General features: G+C 38.0%; 1 non-coding gene across 1 annotated transcript; it reads left to right on the top strand.

Moving 5' to 3' along the window:
* The first annotated feature begins 21,552 nt into the window (after positions 1-21,552).
* On the top strand, positions 21,553-21,659 carry LOC127792724 (small nucleolar RNA R71). Its single transcript, XR_008021194.1, has one exon. It is a non-coding gene; the product is annotated as a small nucleolar RNA R71 (small nucleolar RNA).
* Positions 21,660-21,878: the final 219 nt, after the last annotated feature.

Here is a 21,878-nt window from a genome sequence, read left to right as displayed (position 1 = left end):
ACTGCTACTAATTCTTCTTTGGCCGATTCAACCTGCCCCGCATTTGGCTACCACAGGAAAGAGAGATGGCCGCCACCTGATCTACTTCTGTTGATGGCCGTTGCGTTCGACTACGTGCAAGAAGGAGAACAATAGAAAAAGAAAAGAAGAAAGAAGATAAGCCGTCACATAAGCTTGTGCGTTTTCTGCATTTTGGTTGTTTTGGGTTTCCTTTACAATTTTTTTATTTCAAAAATGCATTTTTAAAAATAGCAAAGTAAACACGTTTTGAGTGTTTTAGAAAACTGAAATTTGAAAATAGGCTAAAAACAACAAAGAGAATGTAGCCTAAATTTTTCATTTTTAAGACTTGAAGGGTGAAGATAAAATACTATATTTTGACACCAAAAAAAAAAAAGAAAAATAATTCAACTCAAACAAATAAAATTTCATTCAAGTCCCACAAATCCATAACCCAAATACCCAATCTTCGATTTGGGTATATCAATCCTTTCTTTACAAAAGAAAATCAAATTTCCTTTTCTCCTCTTGAAACATGATATGCTACATAAAAAGCTCAAAGAGAATGTAATATTTCTTTAGAAGAAAGGTAACAAAACTTTGCCCAAATAAGAAAGTTTGTATGAAATTTTGAAAAGTTTGTGTTGCTCAAAGGAAGGTTGTCCTATTTATAAAGCTTCAAAATATGATCATTAATGCATTTGAATTAAAGTGGGTGGGAAACCATTTGTGGCAAGACTTAATTAGTTGTCTGAGGTTGTGACGGCCCTCCTCCCGAAGCCCCCACTAGCATAGAGGATCCGTGAGAAGGTCATTGTAAGTAATTGTGTAGATGCATTCTGAACAAGGACAACCAACCTCGAGTCACAAGATCACATATGGGGACAACACAACTCAACAAAACACATAATTCTCCGTTTCCATTGCCAACATATACAACCATTTAAGACAAAAGATACATAAGAGTTGGGATTCCATTAATTACAACATATCAAGCAATGATCACAAAATATTTACTAGTCCCCAAAATATAAGAGTCCAACCAGAACTGGACACACAAACAAAAGACTCCCAAGATCTGGTCTTTAGGTGAGCTCTATACATGTATAATCCCCCAAAGATCCGCCCCTACTAGGCTCGCCCTCTGCCTCAGTTTTGCCTTTACCTAGAAAGATGTAACCAAGAAAATGACCCACAAGGCCCAGTAAGTATAACAACAAGATATGGAAAGCATGATCAATAAGAATAAACCACAAATAAATACAACCCAACACGAGTAAGCCATAATGCCCCATATAAGGTAAACCTACCAGAAGGTGAAACACTAGCCCAACCATACCATGCACACAAATCCAAGAACAAGGGATGACACATGCACACATTCATATCCCAGCACTATATACCCAAATAATATCAAACACTCGGGGCCAGACATCTCCACTCCCAAGGTGATGCCTGAGGCTAGTCAGCTCCACCCAAGGTCTATATACATATCAACTGACACTTGGGGTGAGACAACTCAACTCCAGGTTAACACTTGAGGCCAACTAGCTCCACCCAAGGTCTACACAACTTATGCCATGAGGTTATTGAGGCCAGATAGGTCAACACCTAGAGGCATGCTCCCATACGCACATAACCCTAGAGGCCAATCAGCTCCACTTAATTCCTTGGCTCACCCATATAGCATACACAAATTAACATAAGTACACAAGCTTATAATATTCCATCGAATTACCAAATTCGTGTAACCCCAAATCATGCACCAAACCATACCCAAGAATGCCCAAATAATCCCCCAAGAGCATTTATACATTCTTAGGGATCATGAAGAAATCACTCCATACTCAGCCTTCCAAACATAAGCCTCTCATGAATTCCAACTTACATAATACCTCACCAATGAATTCATAATTGTTTCCAAGAACATCTAGACATATTTTGTGACCAATAATAAACCACTTAAACTTGGCCAAATAATTCAAATTCAATGCTAAATCAAAGTGTATTGAGTCTAGTTTACAACACAATAAATGGATCTCGAATCATATATTTATACTAAAAGTTATGTCCAAAATAGTGAGCATACGCAGGCTGCCACAAGCTAAAAACAATCGACTATTTTTGAAAAACGGTCGATAGTTCGGAGTTGAGAACCACCCAAAGACCCTCAAAACATGCAAGCTAAGCATAAATACTTGCACCAACTACATCCTAACAACAAACACATCATTCCCAAGGGGTTATAGGGTAGAACAAGCCCTATTTTGAAGTCCAAATGAACTAACAAGATCAAGCAAGAGATTTGAGAGACTTATAAACATTTATACATAGCTTCCAACAAAAGCTTTTCTTGAAAACTTAGGAGTTTTCACCTTTAAAACCTCAATAAACCAAAACCAAAGGAACAAAAAGAAGAAAAGAGGAGTAGAACTTGCCTTTAGAAACCTTTCATTTTGGGTCTTGCTTGAAAGAAGTCCCTACAACAACAAATACTTCACTCTTCACTTTAAAACAAAGAGAACTCAAGTAAAAGAAGAAGATGACCTACAACTAGCTTGCTCTAGCCCTTTCTTGCTCCAATTTCTCAAGACGAAGAAGAAGAATTTGAAACCCTAGCTCTCCCCTTGATTCTTGATCTCCCTCTCTTCTCTTCTCTCAATTACCTTCAATTTTCATGCAAAAATGAAGCCATCCTTTATATATATATATATATATATGGTGAGGGGATATTTTACATAAGGGAGAATTTACTCCACTACCCCTGGAGACTACCAACTTGGGGACGCATGTGCTAGTACATAACTGCCACATATTTATCTCAAGAAGTGCCACGTGTCCTCCAAATCTCCATTTGAATCTCCATCCCAGATTTAATTTTGATGAGAGAGACCCGATCAACCAAGATACTCTCCAATGTCCTCATTCAAAGGTTATCTTATCTATTTGGAGTAAGCTTTACGTCATCTATAAATAGAGATCAACTTCTACAGGTATGGGTATTTAACTACTGAGTGACTTTCTATTTTGGGTATTTTCTTCTACTGACTTGAGCTTCGAAATCCTCCCTGGGGATTAAAGCTCCGCCCTTGCAGGTACTTGGTTCGAGATAGACCTTAATGATCGGTCCAGTATCATCATTTGGCACCCACCGTGGGGCCGATTGCTTTATTTGTTCTTGTTCATCAAGTACCTCTGACGCGCTCAAGTTCCCCCGTCATGGTGACAAAAAGAAATCCACCGCGAACTGCTGGTACCCAACCCGTCCCCAATCAGAGTCAAAACCACCCACCTAAAGACGGCCCCGTAGGGGGTCATCCCTTGAATCTATCACCATCAAAGGATCATGTCGCCCAGTTGGAGGGACAAGTCCAACGTTTGACAAAATTCCTCAATAATTTTTTGACTCAACAACAACCTCCAGTGGTGACACAAGGGGAGCACTCCAACCACGACAGTCGGTACCAGGGGGACTACCACTCTAGTCATAGAGAATTCCAAGGAGGCGAATCCCCCCGTGGTAGGAAAGATCCCCATTGGGACAAGAAAAGGAATGGACCCTTCAGGCATAGCGAGTATGGAAGGCCGGGCTCAGAGAAGGAGGAGTTCTCTAGTCCCGATTATGCCCGGGGTGGAAGGGCCTAGCGGGAAAGGTGTTTACGACATTTAGAGATGGAGGTTGTAGAGTTGAGGCGGAGGGAGGAAGAGCCACATGACATTGTTTCCAATCAACCCCTAAGTTGGGAGATCATGGCAATTATACCATCCGAGCGCTTTCAAATCTCAGTCATTAAACCATATGGAGGCACAACCGACCCTGCTGACCACCTGAATCTCTTTGCCTCTCACATGATGGTCCAGGTAGCACCTGATGCTATGTGGTGTAGAGTTTTCCTGATCACTTTGGAAGGGCATGCGCAGGCCTGGTATTCAAGTCTTGCACACTGATCGATTACTAATTTCTGACAGCTTTGGAACAAGTTCTTAGCCCATTTCGCTCTCCTCCAAAGGCATCGAGGTCTACCATAACCCTTGTGAATCTCAAGCAGAACCAAGGGGAGTCTTTAATAGATTTCGTGGCCAGATTCAATGTGGACACATTGAGCATTGAGAATCTCGATCAAAGTATTACTATGGTGGCTTTTCAGAATGCCTTGAGGGCTAGCCCTTTTACCCAATCACTGGCTAAGAGGCCTCCCCAGACATTCATGAAAATCTTGAGCCAAGCCATCAAGTACATTAATGCCGAGGAGGTAAACCGAGCCAAGAGAATTAAGTACTCGGACAAGAAAGAGAAGAAAAGTCAGAATAAAGAGAGTAAAAGCTTGAAGATAAATCAGGCCGATGGGGGGAAAAGTCAGGCCCCCGATGCAGTTCGATCAGGTTCACCCTGCTTAATACTCCTCGGGCTGAGATCCTGGCTACCATTGAGAATAAGGATTACTTAAAAAAACTAAGACCTATGAAAGCCCCGGCTTGCAAAAGGAGTAAAGACAAGTATTGTCGATTCCATTGAGATCATGGACACGACACGGAGGAGTGCCATTAGCTGAAAGTAGAGATTTAGGAGCTCATCAATCAGGGTTTCCTGAGAAGGTTTATAGCTAAGGATACTGAGCCACAAAGGGGTGAATGTCGAAGATCAAAGAGCCTCTCTCGTACGCATGGTAGATCCCAAGAAAGGCGCAGGACCAGAACCCCGCCCAGGAGGGAGAGTCATCAGGGGAAGGGGAGTCCTCCACAACATTTAATTTTTCATACCCTAGAGGCTGGGGTGATACCAGGTAAGGAGTCAGCGAAAAATTCTAATCTGAATTGAAACGCTGGAATCAAGAGGGCTCAACTAGGGGACATTATCTCCTTTACAGACGATGACTTACTCGAGTATCAGGTTTCTAATGATCCACTAGTCATCATAGAAAAATTAGGAAAATGAGAGCTTCGGCGAATCCTTGTGGACCTAGGGAGATCCTATGAGGTTTTATATTGATAGGCCTTCTTCGACATGAGATACAAGATGGAACAGTTGAAGCCAGCTCGTGTCCCTTTTATTGGATTCAACAGGGAGGTGGTATATGCGGACGGTATGTTCTAGCTCTCGTTAACTCTTGAAAAGGGTTCTCAGTCTACCCAGGTCATGTTAGATATTTTTGTGGCGGAGGTCCCCTCGGCTTACAATATGATCTTGGGAAGATCGGGACTGAATGCTCTATGGGTCGTGCCGAGTACTTAACATATGGTGCTTAAGTTCCCCATTGCTATTAGGGTTGGAGAAGTCAGAGGAGACCTAAGGTCCGCCTAGGAGTGTTACATGACATCTATCAACACAGCTAGGGGTATTGTGCAGGAGCGGTCAGAACCGCAGGAAGATTCAGAACGAGGATAGGGCCCTAAGGGGGGAGGTTGGGATTTCCCCTCCCGCCACTATTAGTCTTTTGTTGGATGGTCCAGAGGATCTGAAGACTGCTAAGCCGGTGGATGAGCTCGTAGAGGTGCCATTGGACCTGGATAGACTCGATAGATGTGTGAAGGTGAGCGCCCAGTTGAAAGACCCTCTTCGAACCTGGATTGTATCCCTTCTTCGCCAATATGCAGATATTTTCGCATGGTCGGTTCACGACATTCCTAGCATAGACCCGGAAGTGATGACACACCATTTGGGAGTGAAGCTATGGTACCGACCTATCATACAGAAAAAGAGAAATTTTATCCAGAATAGGGAAAGGGCTATAGAGGCCGAAGTGGAAAAACTGATGGAAGCACAATATATTTGGGAGGTCTATTATCCAGAGTGGCTCGCCAATGTGGTTCTGGTCTACAAGGGAGAATCTAAGTGGACGTTATGTATTAATTTCACTGACCTTAACAAAGCCTGTCCAACAGATAGTTGCCCACTTCCTTGGGATCGATGCCCTAATTGATTCCATGGCCGGGTGCCACCTCATGAGTTTTCTATATGCTTTTTAGGGATATCATCAGATCCCGTTGCATAAGGAAGATTAGGAGAAGACGACATTCATTACTGACCAGGACACCTATTGCTATATTGTTATGCCTTTCAGCTTGAAAAACTCAGGGGCTACATACCAACGCCTAGTAAATAGGCTCTTTAATGACCAGTTGGGTCGTAACATGGAGGCTTATGTGGATGATATGCTAGTAAAAACCCTGCTGGCAGAGGAGCATCCGACTGATCTGGAAAAGTGTTTCAAAACCTTGCGCAGGTTTCAATTGAAGCTTAATCCCACTAAGTGTGCTTTTGGTGTCTCTGCAGGGAAGTTCCTGAGAATCTCAGGAAGATTAAAGCGATACTAGAAATGTCGGCCCCAAGAAGCATTAAGGAGGTCCAGTAGCTCACGAGAAGAATAGCGGCCCTAGGGAGATTTCTCTCCCGGTTGACAAAAAAGGGCCTCCCTTTCTTCAAAGCCTTATCCAGGACCAAGGATTTTGTCTGGGACGTCTAGTGTCAGGAGGCCTTCAAAGAGCTCAAGGAATGTCTAGCTTCACCGCCAGTCCTCACTAAGCCAAGGATGGGGGAGCCCATATACCTTTACTTGGTCGTAGCAAAGGAGGCAGTGAGTTTGGTACTGGTGCGGGAAGAGAATAAAAGGAAAAGGCCAGTATAGTACACAAGCAAACGATTGTCCAGGGCAGAGGCTCGGTATTCCCCCATAGAGAAATTAGCGTTTATCCTGGTCATCTTAGCGAGGAAGTTACAACCCTACTTCCAGGCGCACTCTATCATCGTGCTTATTGACCAACCTTTAAGGCAAGTTTTGGGAAAGCTAGAGCTCTTAGGGAGAATGTTGAAGTGGTCGATGGAGTTAACAACATTCGACATAGAGTATAAGCCTCGTTCAGCTATTAAAGCCCAGGCCTTAGCAGACTTCATTGTCGAAGGATTTGGGCTTGGGGGATCACCAGAGGACAACCTAAGACCATGGATGCTGGCGGTGGATAGCAGCTCAAACCCAGGGGTGGTGAAGCCGGGCTGATCATTAAGATCCCCGAGGGTCAATCCTGGCTATACGCTTTGCATTTTGAGTTTCGAGTGTCCAACAATGAGGCAAAGTATGAGGCTCTTATAGTTGGTTTGAGGCTCGCCGCATAGCTCGGGTCGAGACATCTAAATGTACAGTCTGATTCTAACCTTGTGGTTCAGCAGGTGAAGGGAGAATATGAGGTCAGGAAGGACCACATGTCCAAATATCTAGTTTTCATTCAGGAATTGATGAGTCGTTTCCAATGTGTGAATATAGAGCATGTACCACGGCCCAATCCTAGAATGTGGAAGCAGACACCTTATCCCGAATCGCATCGGCTTCTTTCCCAACTAATTCCAGACAAATCTTTATCAAGTCACTACCCTAGAGAAGCATTGACAAAGTCATGGAGCAGTTATGTCTCGACTTAGAACCAAGTTGGTTGGATCATTTTCTCAGTTATTTGAAAGACAGAAAGCTACCAGAGAATAACTTAAAGGCCCGTGAGGTGAAAAGGTTTTCTCGTCTATCCCAGATTTGATTTGGATGAGAGAGACCTGATCAATCGAGATTCTCTCGTCCTCTTTCAACGGTTATCTTATCTCTTTAGAATAAGTTTTACGCCATCTATAAATAGAGGTCAACTTCTACAAGTATAGGCATCTAACAACTGAGTGACTTTCCATTTTAGGTATTTTCTTCTACTAACTTGAGCGTCGGAGTCCTCTTGGGGAATTAAAGCCCTGCCCTTGCTAGTACTTGGTTCGAGACAGACCTCGGTGATCGATCCAGTATCATCAATATATATATATATCTGCACATAAGGCACAATGACCAAAATACCCTTATTACTTAATAACTTTAATGGAAATTACTCATTTTCAAATGGTAATTTCAACATTGGCTACACTCCACGACATTTTTACGTACATATCTTAAATAGTTGTGGATCCAATTTCCAACAAAGTCAAATCTTTAACTTTCCCATCATTTTTTCCTTCTTGCCAAGTCACCTAAAAATACTACATATAATCCTTTAAAAATTATGGTTCAAATAAAATAAATATTTTATTTCCTTACATATCCCCAGACCCACTAATAGATCATTACAAAGGTTGAACTCAACAGCTTGAGTTTTTGCTTTTCTAAGAGTTGTTAAGTTGTTGTTGAACTAAAGAGCCCTTTTTGACTCCTATGTACAACCTTAAGCAAATTGAGTGATTGCTTGAGAAATTTTAATATTTTCTTATTAAACCCAATCTGTTGGATGACCCTTAATTTTCCAACACTAAGGGCAGGTCATAAAATCAGTTGGTTTTCAACAGCCTTATCGTGCACCCTTATTGTTTCAAGCAATCGTTTAATAGGGTGCATTGAAGTCTAGTGGTCTAACACAACCCTGTTCATTATAGAGGTAGGGAGTATGTTCTCCCAATTTTTTTTCTAAGGAGAGAATGTATAATATGATTAAGTCGTCCACTGATGACATATAAACACATAATGGATAAAAATACACCTTAGGTCTATTGATCTGAAAATGCCACACAAGCCATCCAACGAGACCGGCATAACATGTAAGGGGATAGAAACCAAGGACAATATGATAGCAAGGAAAAAGATACCTTTCACCTTGCATATGAGTATTCGACTAACTTGCGATTATGATGATCAATCGTAAAGTATCATCTCAACTTTAATAATCTCGATACTTATTACCTCATTCTTAAAATTCTACGAACATCATTACACATATGAACCATAAATCAGACATATCAAGCAAATATATAAAAGGGACGAGGACTTATGGTCCAACCTAGTCATTTAATTGGGTCAAATGAGTGGGTAAAGTACTCACTTTACCTTTACTCCAACCAATTCACCCTTAGTTAGGGCAAAAATGAAGTGAGTATCTTGTTCATTGTCTGGCCTAATCAGGTGTCAGGGTAAAAAATCATCATGCTCGTAAAAGTTGGAGCTAAAAAAGTTCGACCATCTTAATAAAGTTTTTTTTTTTTTTTGTGGGGGGGGGGGGGGGGGGGGGGGGGGGGGATGCAAGTTGGAAACGCATGTAAATGCTAAGAGACAAATGGTAAGCGTTGGTGAGGCGCTCACATGCTGCTGCCTAACCCAGCCAAAGTGGTGGGCAGTAGAAATGTACTTTCAATGTAAAAGAATCAAACAAAAATGTGTCTAAAATTAAAGAGGGGCATCAGAAAGCTGGCCATTGCAGACCAAAGCAGATCACACAAAGCGCCAAGCCGTATGTGTCATGCTGCCATACAACTCATGGGACACCCCAAACCCGGCCCCTCTTCCATTCAAGACGCTAGTTCAGTACATATTTTTTTGTACTTTACGGATTATTTGATGTTTGAATTAAATAGTGATAGAATTAAATTAAATATGAGATTAAATAATCTCATGTTATGTTTTGTACCTCAAGTGTAAAAAGAGGTATAATTTTGAAGTAACATTATCTCATTTTTAGTGTAGCAATCTTAAAAGAGATATAGCTAGATATTAATCCATAAAAAAAAATGTGTAGAGACAAAGTTCCAAGCATTTATTTGCGAGAGGCAAAATTGTTCATCTTGGTCCAAAATTAATTGTCATTGAAGCGAGATTAAATTATCGCATGGGGAGAGGTGAGGTTTTCCCAAACCACTTTGGCCCAGTAAAATGGTGTTAATTTTAAGTTATCCTACTTAAAAGATGATTTTTTGAAGGACCATGTTACTCGCACATCAAGTGTTATGTACTGAATTATATACACATGCTTAAATAATTAAAATATTTTTTGCGTTACCTCATCATTTTAGATGAGGAATATTTTTATTATTTTAATTGTATTATATAATTTAATATGTAATGCAAAAAAATGACATTTTTCTTTTTTAAATATGGTATAAAAATGTCCCGTCAACTAAACCATATAACAAATGGACCCTTAATAAATTAGTTACTATCAATTACTAGTGACAAGAGAGTGAACTAGTAAAACATTCAAGTAATTATTTTTTTGATAATGTTATTTATACACTAATTTTTTATACTCACCAAAATATAAGTATTTTTTTAAAAAAATTAATAATATATTTTTAATAAATTATTAACTATTTTTTAAAAATTATAAACGCTTTAATACCTATACGACAACAATTATTTAGTTTAAGAGCATAAAGTATTTATGCTGGCGAGGTGGACAAATAATTTATGCCACTAGTCCTAGCATGTAATAATAGAAGAGAATCAGCTCAGAGTTCTGAGCTGGCTCATTATTTTTGACGGTCAGTGGGCACTTTGTCATAAGCCAGTGGGATACGCCTGCAGGCAGCCGCAGCAGCAGCAGCAGCAGCGACCCAGTGTCTCTCTTCTTTTTCTTTCCTACTCCCAATGCCTTTGGCCCCTCACCCTTTCCACCTTCACGCTCCACTGACTCACTTTTTAAGTTTCTTCTTTTAATTTCTTTTATTTTGAGGACCCAAATGCGGCATCAATTTGTACACGTCGAATAGGATTTCACCAATTGTGACCTCTAACAAATAGTTCTTACTTCGTACTTTTCATTTGAATTTTTAATAAACTTAAAATTCATTTCACTCCAACACAGTAAATGATTCGTTAACGAGATGAATCACGAAAGTTTATATGGTAAATTTTTGGTTATGTAATATACCCATGATAGTAGTGTTAAATTTTATCTTTTAAACTTTTGTTTAAAAGTTTGTCGATGTGAAAGTTTATATGGTAAATTTTTTGCTATGTAATATATCCATGATTGTAGTGTTGTGATAAATTTTTTTCTTCTAATTGTTTGTTTAAAAAGTTTGTCACAGTGTCACCAAATTAGTCTCAAAACACTTTTTCTTCAACACTTATTTGATAGTGGTTTGAGTTAATTTAGAAACTAATTATAGTACTTGGCCTTTATTCAAATGTGTGCATATATATATATATTTGTAACATGAGGTATCTGACATTCGGCCTGATTAATTTCCATAAGTCAATGCAAACTATTTTGTCTACATGAGTCGACAAATCTCCACAACATGGTAGACAGAACTCCACAATAGCCACGAAGAGTATGTAGTGTCTTCATAGACCCCATCATATAATGTGATGAGCCAAGCACCACATCAATCACGTGCAGTGTGCAAAGCCACACAAACCCACCACACATCATGGCGGGCTTGAACCCCTTAAGAATTCATCTAGAAAATGCCTTTTGCATGTTGCCAACAAGACTTGAACCTATACTAGGAAGCCCCAAAATTGAGACAAGGACCAACTTGAAGAAATAAGAAAAAAAAGTAGCCTTAGAGACGTCTAAATGTATTAGTTAAATGGTGACGTTTCCTACTTGATGAGGGGTGTTCTTGTATTTGTCCCTAGAGTTGGATATCCCATCATCTCTTTGTTAGTGATAGTGCCCTAGATACTAAATTTACATTACATGGGATATATGTGTATAACACTGTTGATTGTTCTTGATATTTATAAAATGTCATATCTTCATTCATATCTCTCCCTTTTATCTTTATGAATGAGTCCCTAGACTTCCTACTCTTAAGATGTTGAGATTGTGTGACTTGGATCTCTAGTCTAGAACTTCTTAAAGGTATTCCCAGTCCTTAGACTTATTAAAAAGGGACTATAATTAGTTGATTAGTGGACTGACACATGGTCTATTACCATTGTTTAGTATGGAGATGCTAATGAGATGGGATGGTGAGTCACTCGCCACATTACACAGGATGCATATAGTAGACATGTGGGTAGGTGTTGGAAGAACATCCACTGAATGTGACGCTTGCGATAGATCACATAGCTTGAGGATTAATGATCTGTCATTGGCTCTTGATTGTGTATCTAGTCCTTTGACCAGATGTGACATAGTGTCTTGTGCACTGGTGTCAAGGATTTGTCATTGAGCGGAATCATCGGGTGTAAGAGGTAGGAATGTTCACTATGGGGTCTTTGTGTAGTAGTGCATGGAGCTAGATGTTCGTCGATGGGATCCATTGACCTTCATTTGTTAGGGGCGAATATCCTATGTAATCCATGTAGGTGATTGTGATTGGAAATCCCTTAGCTAGGGTGAGCATGAGATTGGAAAGAGTTTCGATGTGAGATTGGATTTGACATGCTACCTATATCACACATCGTGTTGGATTTCTCATAGTTACCGAGTCTTATGCATTTAATCTAGTCCATGACTCTCACTCGGTCGAGATGTTAGTTAGTGGAAGAACTATAGTGCATGGTAATCGAATAGCCTTAATAGGTTCATATGAAGTTGGACTTCACCTCCATTAGGATCATCCTGAGTCATAGCTAGAGGATACTCAAGTTCTTTTAGGGTGCTCTAAAAATTTGGAGAGATCTTCTTAGTAGACTAATGGGATCGGCCAACATCAAATAATTGACGTGTCCTAATTGCTACATGGTTGTGAAGCTAGAAAGTCACACGTATACCGAGTAATATAGCGGATTAGTGATCCATTGTTGTTAGTGTGTTCCTTGTCATTTTGGGATAATCATGTTGGTTGCTATATTATGTGTGCGACACATAGATCTATGGCTATGGGAGAATGCTATTGGATAGCAGGGCCTTAAAGGCAATTGGACAAAGTTGTAGCATGGCAAACATAATCGGTTGATAGGTTCATGGAGTGGTCGAATGGTGCTTGCATGCTATTGACTGGTAGCGTGTTGTCGATTAATGTAAGAGGAAAGTTGATCGCCTCAAAATGGTCGACTGGGTGCCTTATGTTGTCGACTGTTTCTGCCATTAATTGTGACATAACTTTTTCACATAAGAGTAATTAATGCTCTGATGTAAATGATGAAAGTAGGCATAGGGAAGGGAGTTCCGCGGACGACACTGTAGAGAAGAGAGAGGGATTTGTGGATTGGAGGAGGCTACCCAAACATAAGGTTGCTTTCCATCTTCTCTTTTCTTCTTCTTCTTCTTCCTTCTAGCTGTAGCTTCTTCTTGTTCTTGCTTCAAGATAAGCCGATGTAGCTCCTACCTTCTTCTTCTCCCCATACAGAGGCTGTTGGATAGCCAAGAAGCAACCAAGAAAGGGATCATGTGACGCCCCATTCCTATCACGGGTGTCACTCATAAATAATCAATCGGACTATTCACACGGCATGGCAATAATGAAAGGATGAACTATGTCTCAAGGCGAAACGCCCTAGGTGGGAACTAGGCTTCGTCCTTCCTTTTGGTCCACTAAAGGATACGGGCATAGGAAACCCAAAATCCTAAGTGGGTGTCACCCTCCTTGGCTTCAACCAATTGCCTAAGGGTGACTCGCCCAGGATCCCACTGAAAATCACATTAATGATTCACTTCGCATGCCTAAGATTAACTAACGACGATAAGGGTGTAAAGGATTTATGTAATTCTATTTGGCCTCGATTCTATTAATTATAATCTAACCATTACCACTTGGGGAAAAAAAAATCATCTTCAGCTTTTCATTATAGCATATGGAGAATTACCAAAATAAGCCTTCAAATTATCCCCACATAAAATTTCTTTCTTGCCAATATTTTCAAAATTTATCTAGCAAGATTGTAAAATTTTTCCCTAGGCTTCCCAATTTATTTATCATAATTTAATAAAATTTTCATCCAAAATTCCATTTTCCTTCCCCTGAATATATATATGCATATATATTTTTCTTCTTCATTTTAAATCTTTTCTTTCCTCCTCTTTCTTTATTATTTATTTTTTTTCCAAAATTGGCCAAAGGGCATGGCGGAGGTGGCGGCGGGCCACACACCCGCCATGGGGCCACATGCAACATGCTTACCATGCGGCCGTGCAAGCTACGTGCACCAACTGCGCACCCGCCCGCTGCCGCTGTTGTCCGCTACCCGAGCTCCTGTTGTTATTGGAATATATAACTGCTAACTTATTGTCACAAAATAATTTGAGTGGTCTTTCAAAACCATCCACTATGCGTAGCCTCGTGACAAAATTCTGCAGCCATATTTCGTGATTGGATGCCTCATAACATGCTATAAATTCTGTTGTCATAGTAGAAGAGGCTATAATTGATTGTTTAGCACTCTTCCAGGAGATAGCACCTCCAGCAAGTAGGTAAACATAGCCCGACGTAGATTTCATACTATCTTGGCATCCAACAAAATCAGATTCAGTATACCCAATGATCTCAAACTGATCCGACCTCCGATACGTGAGTATGTAGTCTTTTGTTCTCTGTAAGTATCACAAGACTCGTTTAGCTGCTTTCCAATGGTCTACTCCTAGATTGCTTGAATATCTCCCCAACATCCCAATGACATACGCAATAACCGAACGCGTACAAACTTGAGCATACATTAGACTCCCTACTGCTGACGCATAGGGAATCTTCTGCATTTCTTTTTCCTCAAAATCATTCTTAGGGCACTGATTGAGACTAAACTTGTCTCCCTTAGCCACAGGGGTATCACCTGGTTTGCAATTCTGCATGCCATACCTCTTGAGAACCTTTTTGATATAGCCCTTTTGTCACAATCCAAGAATACCTCGAGAGCGATCCTAGTATATCTGAATGCCCAATACAAAAGAAGTGTCACCAAGATCTTTCATCTTAAAATTTTTAGATAGAAATCTTTTGGTTTCGTGCAATAAGCCTATATCGTTGCTAGCAAGCAAAATGTCATCGATATATAAAACCAGAAAAATATGTTTGCTCCCACAAAACTTATGGTATATACAATCATCGACCAAATTCATCTCAAAACCAAACAAGATGATCACTTGATGAAACCTGAAATTAAATACCATTGTCGAGATGCCTGTTTCAATCCATAGATGAAAATGCATTACAATTTGTGAAATTCCTAGCTTATCGCTAAAAGCCGCACAAAAAAATCGAATTCTATTTCTAGTCGATTTTATTTTATGGTGTATGGTACGTACGATACAATTCCCAACCTACCTCCTCTCGATCTCAAGATTCGGCATCAAATCATGTAAATAGTGGTCAATTATTCACAAGTATTAAATCTTATACCACACAACTCAACATAACCCAAATTATTCAATCACATAAAACTATAAAAAGTGTACCATTATAATTTCGGCTAATACATGGCCTTAGTTTAACAAATTAGTTCATAGTAGAATTAATTAAAATTCAAAATAACAGCGAAAGCATAAGAAAATTAATTAAACAAGGAAGAAAAAAAGAAAGAAGAAGTTCCCTACTTGTAATGCCCCGCTCCCACTTACAGGTGTTACTCGTGAATAATCAACTTACTATTCACACGTTAAGACAAAGATGAAGAGACGGGCTACATTTCAATGAGAAACGACCTAGGTGGGAACTAGGCTTTGCCCTCCCTTCGCTCCACTCAAGGATTCGGGAAAATATCGAAACGACCCCGCGAAAATAAAACCCGAAACCTTGCAAAGTGTCACCCCTTCTCAAGCTCGTAACGAAGAGCCAAAGATGACTTCCCAGGATTCGACAAAATAAGCTAACACACTTGCCTCATTTAAATTATGGCATAAGGCCTTAATTATAAGAAAATAATTTTCTTTCCCTCAACTATTAACCCATTTTTCTCACTTCCAAATCCTTTAGAAAATATTTGAATTAATATCTCTTTGGAAAAATTTAATAAAATTTTCCTTATCAAATCTCCATTGATTTTCCTTTTTATTTATTTAAAAAATACCTCAAATTCCCAATCCTTAGGAAATAAATTTTTGAAATTCAAACATCAAGCTTCCTCATCCATTTTTCAAAATTCAAAGAAAATACTCCCTTATTTATTTTCCAAAATATAGGAATTTTTCCACAAATGCCTCAAAATTTATATTAATTTGGAGGCTTAAATACTCATTTATTTATTTATTTAAACATGCTTTTATTTCAAAAATTCCCAAAATAGCATATATAATTAAATAAACAGAAAAAAGAAAAATAAAATTTTAAAACAGCAGCAGGGAGGGTGGTCGCAGCAGCATCAGCTGCGCCCCCAGCGTGCGGGCCGCGCGCGCACACGGCCTGGCCGCGCTCGCGCTGGCCCCCTGCCAGGCGTGCGCCCTGGCGCCAAGCTTGCTGCCACCCCAATTTTTCTTATTTTAAATATTTTTTTCCTTTTTAACCTAAAATTTCCAAAATGCTACTATACTTCAAATACCTTCCAAAACATCCAAGTTTTCCACTATTCATCCACATTAAGCATTCATTCATATTTAACTAAAATAAATACATCAACACCCATTATACCAACAAAATACATTCAACTTCACCTGTATTTTTCTTGCACCATTACCTTCAACCTTCCAAAACTCTCTTTCCTTTAGAAGATTCCCCACCTACAAAGAGGTCAAAGGACCTTATGAGCTATTGCTCAGTAAGGGTGCTATGCAAAAGTAAATGTAACATGAGAAATAAACATGTAATGCAAATGCAATGCAATGAATGGGTAGTCTTCCATGCCCTCATAACCACATAGGTTAAGACACCAACCAACCCCTCCCACATCACTAGTCCTCCATATAGCCATAGGTACACTAGAACACAAATCATGTAAATATGAACATTACATGCAACTCATACAAACAATTACAAATACAAGCAAACCCTACCACTTGGGGTCATCCCTTACCTCTATTTCCTTAAAACTTCAAGACTTCACTTGCCAAGACTCTCTTTGGCTTTCAACCACCTTAAGAAAAGAATTCTTAAAGTATTAAACGATCTTGAAGACTAGAGAAATGAAAGGAGAAATGAAGACTTTCTTTCTTTCTATAAAAGATTTATATCAAAGCTTACATTTCTCTCATCTCCCTTGTTCTTTAATTTCTTCCACCAAGCAAAACTTCCTCTTAGAGACTTTTCTTCCTTATATATAAAGTCTTGACATCTCACAAGTTCAAGACTAATTTCTAGCCCTTGATCAATCTTTTGAAGAACAAATCCTAACCCTTGAAACTAGCACAATCCTTATGCTTTTGATAAACTTAATCCTAGCCTTTGATTTAGAAAGAACTAATCTCTATTCTCTAGAAAAACACAATCCTTGCCATCTAGCCTCTTTAAATCTCCACCCTTGATGATAAACTAGAGACTAAATCTCCATCATCCATTCTTTTTATTAGGCTTATTAGATATTTATTTATTTACAAATTTAGCAATCTATGCTACTTTCAAGAATCAATTGTAGCCATTAGATCTTGATCATTTCCAAGCTAAATTCTCAACCATTGGATCAAAGCTCCAATTCCCATAATTCTCCAATTTTCAAAATTAAGAAATATTGACTAATTTCAAGATTAACTATTTTCCCCATTTCTCATTTAATTTAAATCCCATAAATTTTCAAGCATTTAATAGAGACTAATATCTATTTCTTTTTTATTTAATTTAAATCACTCTTGAAAGACATAATCCCTTATAATTTGCATTTACTTTAATCCACTATTTTACCACATAAATGCATGACTAATATCCAATTTCCTTTTTCATTTTCTTTAATTCACATCATGATAACTCTCATTTAATGCGTGAGAGGCTATTTTCTTTTTCTTTTTGAATTACTTTTAATCCCACTCTTGCTTCACAAGATCATTCCAAGTGTCCCACTTACACTTAATCCAACTAATTTCTTATTCCCATATTTAATTAAATCCCTTTTCATGAGATCTTGCCAAGTGTCACCAATCTACTTTACGTGGCTTCCATTTTAATTCCACATTTTCTATTATTTTCTCTTGCATTTAAACAAGAATTAAATTCTCCCAAAATCAATTCTCCAATATAAATATTTTCTCCACAAAAATAATTTACCTTTTATGAGACGGAACTCCAAATTACTATTTTTCCCTTCTTAAGGCATCCTATATAATATGTGTCTTCTCTTTGATTCAAGGGCAATTGTGAAAATTTTCATATACCAATATTCTCTTAATTGACAATTTTATCATGGCTCCTCAAGGGTATTACACTACTTCAGATCCGTCTCATTCTAAAACTAGATCTGGTCCAAATCTGCTTCATCTTCAGTCCCATGTTTCACCCTTGCTACTACGATGCGCCTTGTGTGGGTAAGGCTTTCTGCTATTGCGCGCCACTTCAATCTCTCTTATTGCCTTCACTGTTCCACTGCATTAAGTCCTCTACTCTGCCAAAAAAATCCATTCTCCATTATGTATTATAATATATATATATATGCATGGACTCCAAGTCTCCACGCACAGCCCTAGCACACGCCACTTTATATATATATATATATATATATATAATATAATATACAATATATTATATAATAAAATATACTATTTAATATTTAATATACTATTAATTATATTAACTTTAATTATATTATAATATTAATTTTATAATATTTTTTCTTTTTTTCTTTTTAATTTTTTAACTCAAACATCAAGTAGTATTCTTGTAAAATAACAAGAAATACTAGAAATAAATATATGTAAAGGACACTCAAAATATTAAATAATTTTATATAAAATATAGATAAAAAACTAAAAACACTACTCAATTATGACCAATAAATGTGTAAATAAATTCTCACACAAAATACCCCAAAACTTGAATTATTGCTTGTCCTCAAGCAAATAAAAGAAATTCTAAATTCAAAGCATAAAACTTATATTTGGAATCATTCAAAACGTTTGTTATGCCCACATCTAAATCCTCAATCTAAAATGCAACAATAGCAAATAAGAAAAATTAAGCATACTTACATTTCCTAGTTCAAGAATCCATACAAAATTCTAAACTCAATCATGCTTTATCATGTACCCTACACGATTGAATAGTGTAACAACCATTTTTGCAACCATCCATTTTCACTATTACAAACAAAGGTAGCAAAGTAAGGCTTCATTTTTCTCTTTTCTCTCTTTTTTTTTTTCCCGTCTTGAACGATGCATTTTATGCTCCATCTTGCTCAACATTATTCACCCTATTTACTTAAATCCTGTTTAAGCCTAGCTCAGAGGAAACCATCATAAGAAAAGGATTACATTTATCTTTCATGCATTGTCATGCAACTCACACAACTTCTCAAAGAACACGTACTTCAATGATCTTAGAACCCATGTATACTTAATCTTGCTTTATAAGATATTGCCCATTCTAAATCAAAGACTCAATGTCAAACACAATAAAGAACCCAAATGCAAATCATGATTCCAAATAATAAATTCTACTCATTTTATCTTTTACAAAATTTTCTTGTCTAGGGGTTGGCCAAATATGCACCTAATGTAAGTTTTGCAAAAAGTTTTCACATCAAAACACCAAAGCAAAATAAATAGCATATATCAACAATTAATAATTCCACCCCACCCCCCACCCCCCCAAATTTATTTAACACATTGTCCTCAATGTGAAAGACAAAGAAAACGGAGAATGAAAAATGAATACTCCCCTAGCCACATAATTGAACACTATGAATACCCGTGCCAGTCCAAACTAAATCAGCTTTATTTTCATTTCTTTTGAACCCGCACAACATCACAAGTATGGGTTATTGGCCATATTTATTAAACAAAACTAAAATGAGATAATAAAAACAAAAAGGAAAAAGAGCTTAAGTTGCCTCCCAAGAACTGCTTGTTTATAATCATTAGCTTGACTATGTTTCCATCTTCACGGAAGCTTGAATCCTTCTTCTGTCAAAATTTTGTGCATTCTAGTTGATGGACTTATTCCTTGAATGTTAACAACTTTCCATCCAAACCCCTTCTTTTGCTCTCTTTTCACAACTTGGTGGTTTTTCTTTTGAAGAAGAAGAAGAAGAAGCATCCAAAGGTAACAATTTGTCTCTTTTGGATGGACAACATTTTTGCTTTTCTCCCAAATAGCCCTTAGTCGTGACCTTGTTCTTAGCATCTAAAATTGTTTTATGCTCATAAAAAAAGTTAGCAATGCAACTTTCTATAGGCTCATCTAATCTCTTTACTAAATCATTAGTGTCATCTATCCTTAAGACTTCTTTTTCATTTTCATTAGAATGTTTCATAGCCTTAAACACATTGAAAGTAACTATCCCATCATAAATTCTAAGGGTAAGTGTTCCTTGCTGAACATCAATCAATGCTCTCCCTATGGCAAGAAAAGGTCTCCCTAAAATTAGAGGCATCTCATAATCTTCTTCCATGTCCAGAACAATGAAATGAACAGGAAAAATAAATTTATCTACTTTTACCAAAACATCTTCCACTACTCCCCTTGGATATTTGATACTTCTATCAGTTAATTAAAGAGAAATAGTGGTAGGTGTTGGTTCTTTTAATCCAAGCTTCCTAAAAACAAACAAGGGCATCAAATTAATGCTTGCACCGAGGTCACATAAAATCTTATCAAAATTAATTTCACCAATAGTGCAAGAGATAGAAAAACTCCCTGGATCTCTCAACTTTGGTGGCAGCTTCTTTTGAATCATAGCACTGCATTCTTCAGTTAAGGCAATGGCCTTATAATCCTTTAACTTCCTATTGTTTGACATAATTTCTTTTAGAAATATTGCATAAGCCAGAATCTGCGCTAAGTATTTGCAAATGGAATGTTAATGTGCAATTGCTTAAAAACTTTAAGAAAATTTTCAAACTATTTGTCAACATTATCTTTTTAAGCCTTTAAGGAAAAGGGATAGGAGGAACATAAGGTTTAGCAGGTGGTGCTAGGGATGGTATCTCGTTCTGCTCATTCACATCACTGATCTCAACATATTATTCTTTTTATCAACATCACCCGTAACATGTTCACTACTTACCTCACCAAGTTGCTTACCACTTCTCAATGTCACTTCCTTGACTTCCTATCTTGGATTCACCTCAGTTTTGCTGGGCAATTTACCTTGATCTCTTGAATTTATAGCATTTGATATCTGCCCCAATTGAACTTCTAGATTTCTATTGAAACTGACCATTTGGTCTACTTTAGCCTCCAGTTTTTCAAATCTATCTGCATTAGCATTTGCTAAGTTTTCAATTGCCAACTCCCAAGACGACTTTCTTTCTAGTTGTTGTTGCATCACTCCTTGAGGTCTCGATTGAAAATTAGGAGGATTGTTAGGCCTATAATTACTATTGCTGCCCTGATCCTTCCAGGAAAAATTGGGGTGATTTCTCCAACCTGCATTATAATTGTTAGAATATGGGTTATTTTCCTGGTTCTGCCTGTTAGAATTCAAAATATACTGAGCTTGCTCAACCTGTATACAATCAAAACCCAAGTGAGCATTCTCATACCAATCACAATTACTGGCAGAATTGAAATTAGAATAAACAGCATTGACATTCCCCAACTTACTAAACATTTTTACAAGATTGTCTACCTTGGCATTTAACATATTAATGCCATCAACTTAATACATACCTGAGGCTTTCTTAGGCATATCTCTCTCAATAGACCATTGATAATTGTTGGAAGCTATTTCTTCAAGCAGCTTGTATGCATCTTCTGTAGACTTACCCATTAGTGCACCCCTTGCGGCGGCATCTATAGTGATTCTAACTTAATGAGATAGACCATTATAGAATGTCTGCACAATCAACCAGTTAAGCAAGCCATGGTGTGGACATTGTCTTTGCAATTCCTTAAACCTTTCTCATGCCTCATACAAAGATTCACCATCAAATTAAACAAAACTAGTAATATCATTCCTGAGTTTAGCAGTCTTACCTAGTGGAAAATACTTACTCAAGAATGCTTGTGATACGACTGCTGTAACACCCAGTGTTTCTGGTGTTAAGAGAATGGGAAAGAAAGTGAGTAACTTCCAAAAATTCCTTTGAGAAGGTGTTGGATCCTTGAGAATGAGGGTGCCCTATGAGAGGGGTATTTTGGTAATTTGGATAGTGAAATCCAATAAAGGGTAATTTGGTAAATT

This window comes from Diospyros lotus, chromosome 15 (genome assembly GCF_014633365.1).
Source record: "Diospyros lotus cultivar Yz01 chromosome 15, ASM1463336v1, whole genome shotgun sequence".
In the NCBI taxonomy this organism is placed as follows: domain Eukaryota; kingdom Viridiplantae; phylum Streptophyta; class Magnoliopsida; order Ericales; family Ebenaceae; genus Diospyros; species Diospyros lotus.
Note: the sequence above shows the minus strand (reverse complement) of the source record. Positions and strands in the feature narration are given on the sequence as shown.